Source organism: Apteryx rowi, unplaced genomic scaffold, assembly GCF_003343035.1.
Source record: "Apteryx rowi isolate R43461 unplaced genomic scaffold, aptRow1 scaffold_669, whole genome shotgun sequence".
In the NCBI taxonomy this organism is placed as follows: Eukaryota; Metazoa; Chordata; class Aves; order Apterygiformes; family Apterygidae; genus Apteryx; species Apteryx rowi.
The window spans coordinates 446,852-452,450 of record NW_020450948.1 but is presented as its reverse complement, the minus strand read 5'-3'; the positions used below and the strand labels follow the sequence as shown (position 1 = coordinate 452,450).

Genomic DNA, 5,599 nt, shown 5'->3' with positions numbered 1-5,599 from the left:
TTTTCATCCTGATGTGCAGTGATTTACTCCATGTATCAGTTTAGAATATAGTCCTTTGTTTATTGACTGAAGTCGTGTTTCAAAAAGTATGCATTAATCTGTGTAGTTGTATTTTGATTTTTGCAGTTGCAACGGAAACCACATCCAAAGTCTTGAACCTGTCAGAATAAAATCTCATCAAAAGTTTTACACAGAAGGGATGAAATTAATAACATTTCTGTAGACCTAAGCTGTAAACATATTTGACAGTAATCTGCTGATTGGCTTTGTTTATTTTCTCACAAAAGGAAAATGTGTGTGTGTGTGTCCCCGCGCGCATGCGAAATCCTCAATTAATTAACAAATTATTAAGGTCCATAGTGGTCCAAGTGATGATAGAATTTTATTTTCTCTTTTTGAGTTTTTGGAAGGGCAAATTCTCTCCTTAGATTCTGTATTTTTCTTTTTTTGTTTTCTTACATACTATTAGTTCAGAAAGTGGCTTGTTTTCATTATTTATTTGTGCCTGTAAAAATTTGAAGAATATTTTATTTTTCTATATTTCTTCTGTTATGCAGATGAGATAAATTTTATATAGTATATGACAGATGTAAGCATGACAAAAAACCCTTAGAGTTTAGGAGTTACTTGAATCATGTTTGTTAATATGTAGATAGAACATAAAGGAATTGTCTTAAGGATTCAAATTAAAAACATTCCTACAGAATTCAGAACATTTTCCTCAATTTGCTGTGATGACTTTGAATCTATTTCTGTCTTCAGTTTAGTATTTTATATCAATCTGTTCCCTTTTTTTTTTCTTACTTTGCAGTCCCTGGATGGATTTGTATTTGCACTAAATCAAGAAGGAAAATTTTTGTACATTTCAGAAACTGTCTCCATCTATTTAGGCCTGTCCCAAGTAAGTAAATATTTTCAATTTTGGAACATAATTGTGTACGATGCACTCTTCTGCTTATCATGCTTAAGGAACTAATAATCTGTTTTCTGTATTTTGCATGGATTATTGAATTAGTTATTTAAAGCTGCATGTGGTTCATCCTCAGAAGTAATTGAAAAACGTATCTATCAGTGCTGAATGTTCAGATAAGATAAACTTGGGCCTGAAAACTTTTTGCCACGGAGGATCGTTATTAATTTATTGAGAACAAATGAAGTTTCTTTTCTCAGTTGTTTTGAACTTTAAACCTCTATACCTGGTAGGAAAGGGACACACTAATAGTACTTCCCTTGTGCCCTATTACTGGATGTTTATGGAGTACCCTGTATTATCCAGGGAGCTGACACGATGACAGGGAGTCATTTGGAGTCAAGAAACGCTGAAAGAGACCATTAAAATATCTTTCAGGGAGGGTTTCAACAAGGACATGTTTTGCTATTTTTGCAAATGTTCACTAATATGAAAAGACAAGTTCATTAAATATAGCAGTTTGATTTTTTAATTTAATTGCTGAAAACTGTTTTTCAGAGGTTAAAAGGCTGGAAAAAAGTGGGCGTAAAGTTGCTTGTTGCTGTTTATCCCTACTCCTGCTGCATTCAGAAATGTTTAGGTAAAAGGGGTTCATTCTGCTTGGACTTAGAAATGCAGCAGCGAGATTTTGCATGATGATTTTCAGAGCAGGATAATCTGCTTCCAGTGCAGTCACCCTGAGGAGAGAAAAGAAAAGCTGAGATAATATTTATTTCAGCTTCTTTAAATCGGGAACCATACTGCAACTATAAGTACTGGAAACTGTCAGTTTTGCTGTACCCCAACCAATAATGAAGTGGAAAATACTAACATTTGATGCAGAAAAGGACCAAAYTTAAATATTATCTGGTGAGAATCAGAATAGGTGTTCACTAACTCCTCAAAGACCTTGCAAGCATTTGGCTGTAATATGTACAGTAATTATTTTGTGCTGTCTTTAGCAAACCAAATGATAGAAGTGGAAACAGAGCTGTTTCTAACTCATATCAGTATTTTTGTCTCTCATTAAAGTCCCTAGTTTTGTAATAGGCTTTAATCCCTGCCTTAATCTGTTTGGGAGCTAGTATCAAGAATCTCAGATTTTGAAATTTGTGCGCCACTATGTTGCTAATACAATAAAGAATCAGAACTTTAATGTTTATTATTGTCTTATGCTCATATCAATTTTTTATGCACAGTATCCAACAAAGTTTAATAAGCCAGTAAAGAAGAAGGATGGATAATTAGCTTAAGCAGGTAAATGCTAATTAGGGAACTCCTGAAAGGCATCCATTATACACTAGCTTAAAACAAATTTTACAGCCCTGGTTAGTGGTGTAATCCAAATTCTGTCAAGSCAACTGCATTTTCTGTAATTGAGATGTGTATGTTTGCTTTGCATAACAGATGGCTCTGTATGCTTAGACTGATAGCTAGGAAAATAATAATTGCATTATTCTGGCCAAAAGAATATTAGCTCTTGGGTTTTGGCCATTTCAGTCAGTCCTCCTGCCAGCACAGCATATGCACATATATGGATTGGATTTTCAAGGAAATTGATGCATCTGGAATAGTGTGGCCATCTGAAATATCATCTGTTCAAGAAAAATTTGGCTTTAACCCTATGCTAGTCTCCTGTTAAAAGCATTTTCTTGCACTGTCTTTTTAGCTGTAGTAGTTGGTAAATCTTTCCTTACTCTAAACTTATATTGTGTTGTTGAGGCTTTACGCTTCATCTTTATCCCCATATACATTTCGAGCAAGGGTTCAGATAAACAAAACAATTATATGCACGTGTGTGCGTGTTACAGTATTTGATGTATCAGTACAAACATCTCTTTGCATTCACTGCAGAAGTGATTGATAACGAAAAATCAGGACCAGGACTATGTATTTTAATAGAGTTATAGGTGAAATCTGCTGAGATCCACTGAAACATCTCTGATTCTCACTGTTCTTCTGTCTTTATGGAGATATTTTGTATTTTTCAAGCCTACTGTATTTGTACTTGTTTATGTATTGTTCTGTTGGTATGCTGTTATATAGCTAGGTCTCTAGCAATGGCAAAAGGAATGCTGGAGCTCCTGACACTACATGACTATTCAAAGTGTTATTTGTTACAGGAAACATTAGCAAAAATATCCATAAAACCATTTCTCAGACTCTACATGGAAATGCTACTCTTCCCACTGTAACAATCTTAAAAAGCTTGTGAAATCTGAATTTCTGGAACACTGGTATGTGATACAYGTGGTATTGTATTCCTTGCATTGTAGGCAATGCCTGCAGGTAAACACTGACAGGTTGCTATCCTGATACTCCCCAACTATATATTAATATAGAATGCAACTTATAGGTAGTTTTGCAAGTTCAGAAACTCGGGATGTACATTACAAGCATTTTTATTTGACTAATCTTCCAGTGCTGGCTTCAGGGTCTTACTCTGTAGTCAAAAGACTTCTCAGAGGCTTCATCCTCATTTGTTTTCTCCTTTTTAACTAGTATGCATGGAAATGATGTACAATATATTTTGTACTTACTAAAGAAAAAAATCTTATGTCTCTCAGCTAAGGGAAAATAGTCCTTGTACCTGAATGTAGCAGGTGAAAGCAGTTTTTCACTGGACCCAATTCTTCTCTTTTCTGAACTTTGAGAGCCAGTGGTACAAAACAAATGGATGCTGATTTTCTAAGATAGCTGCAAGGGTAATGGTAAAGAAATCTGATGAAACAAATGTCTCTGGAGGTAGTCTGGCAATGATGATAATAAAGTTACTTGTGGCAAAACTAGCAGTATTTGAACAGTAAATAAAAATTACAATAAATACTCTTTTGACAATACAATGAATGTACCTTGCATTTGGAGACACCCATAAATATATATGTTTTGAGCACTTTATCTTCTAGCTAATGCTAACCAAGAATTTTAAGTTAGTTTGGAAGACAAGGATGTTAGGATGCTCTTCCTGAGCAGTTCACTGTGGAATTGGAATTAGAGCAGTTTCAGAGAATACAAATACATGTTTAAAGTAGACAGGAAGATCCAGTGTTAGCTGAAAACAAGAAGTGAGAGAAGAAAGAGAATAAAGGACAAAGAAATGAGCCAAAATCTCCCAGTTATATCCTCAGTCTGTATAAATTGCCATAGCTCAGTTATACTTGGGGCAGGCTCAAATACTCCAACACATGGTATTCAGTCATTCTAGGAACTGTAGTATTTGTTAGAAGACCTGTGCTTGTTTAGAAACATGCAGAACAGCCAGAATTTCTTCCCTGGGTTGGACAACATGTACTGATGTACAAAGTGACCTGTGACCGTGGGGTTTAGCCTTGGGCCTGTGCAGCAAATACAAGCAGCTTTTTGCACAGGCACACTGCACCTCTGTGGTGATGCAAAAATGTTCTGTGCCTTTGTCTCCATCCGTCCGCTGATATTTTCAAGCCAGCAGGTAGTTTTTGATATCAGGCTATCTGCAAGCTTTTTAAAATAGCCAGTTCCTGATTTCCTTTAAGAAATGGGATGAGATTTCAAAAGTGAATGTCTAAAATCAGTCACCACATCTGGACAGTGAAAGGCAGTGAGAAGTCAATAAAAACGCGTACCTGAGAGATTTCAGTTCTTTTGCATAGCTTCATTTGAGACTTAGGCCAACAGTGCACAAATAATAACAATCGGGGAGAAAAATCCACGTAGAACAAAGGATAAAATTAACAGACTTACAAGGCTTCAGGGTCAGTAGAAAATATTACGGGCTGATAAGCTGGCTAGGACACTCGTTTTCAGGAAACACATTCTTAATCATCTCTCGCTAAAAGTGGTGCTCATGCAGGATATTATACATTACTTTCCTCCTCTTTCTTTTCTGTGAAGTACACACCCTAGAGTAAGATATTTCGTACGGTGGCTTCTAGCTGTCCAGGGGACAGACCAGGTTTGCAAATTGGCCTGTTTAAAGAAAGCTCAGTAAAAGGGAGCAGTGCAGCTGCAGACATAATAAGAGGTAATACAGGTGAAGGAGGAAAAAAAGAACAAATTGTTGTTGAGATTTTGTCCTTTTTAAAAGGAAGCAGGTAAAAACAAGAGGTATATTGCATGTGTACTGTGTTACTAATAGTATAACCTATCTTCATATTTTGGCTTTCTGTGCATTAGTTCTATGGAATGGCAAATAAAATTATAGCTACAGCACACAAGTACAAGGTCAAATAAATGACAGTACTCAGTCTATTTGTGAAGCTATTCTGAAAAGGAACCATGGTGCCAAATGTGGTTTATTTGAATAATAAAGAAGAATTAGATTCCCCTGATAACTTGGCTGAGGGCCAATAAATCACTGGAGGTTAAGGATGCTTTGTAACTGCTATGTATTTCTTTTGCTTTACGAAGCACAAACCTCAACTACCATGCTCTACCTGTTTTTCAATGCAAATCAAGTTGAGGCTAGTAGGTGGTTAAAGGATTGCTTTGTACTCTGTTTCCTTAAAAAATAATATAAAGTAATGTTGACACTTGCATTCATTCTGTAAGTTCTACCTTATTTTCCCACTGTACCATTATCTAAATCAAAACAAAACAAGCAGAAAAGCAAAAACAAAAGCCCCAAACCATGAGCTTCACAAACAAAATACATTTTGTGCAGCAAATCTGGAC

General features: G+C 35.8%; 1 protein-coding gene across 1 annotated transcript in view; it reads left to right on the top strand.

Annotated features, from left to right (window-relative positions):
• The first annotated feature begins 804 nt into the window (after positions 1-804).
• Positions 805-5,599, top strand: part of NPAS3 (neuronal PAS domain protein 3) — a 196,433-nt gene continuing 191,638 nt past the window's right edge. Inside the window, exon 1 of the mRNA XM_026085425.1 lies at positions 805-901. The gene's annotated coding sequence lies outside the window, so the exon portion shown is untranslated. The remainder of the gene's footprint in view (positions 902-5,599) is intronic.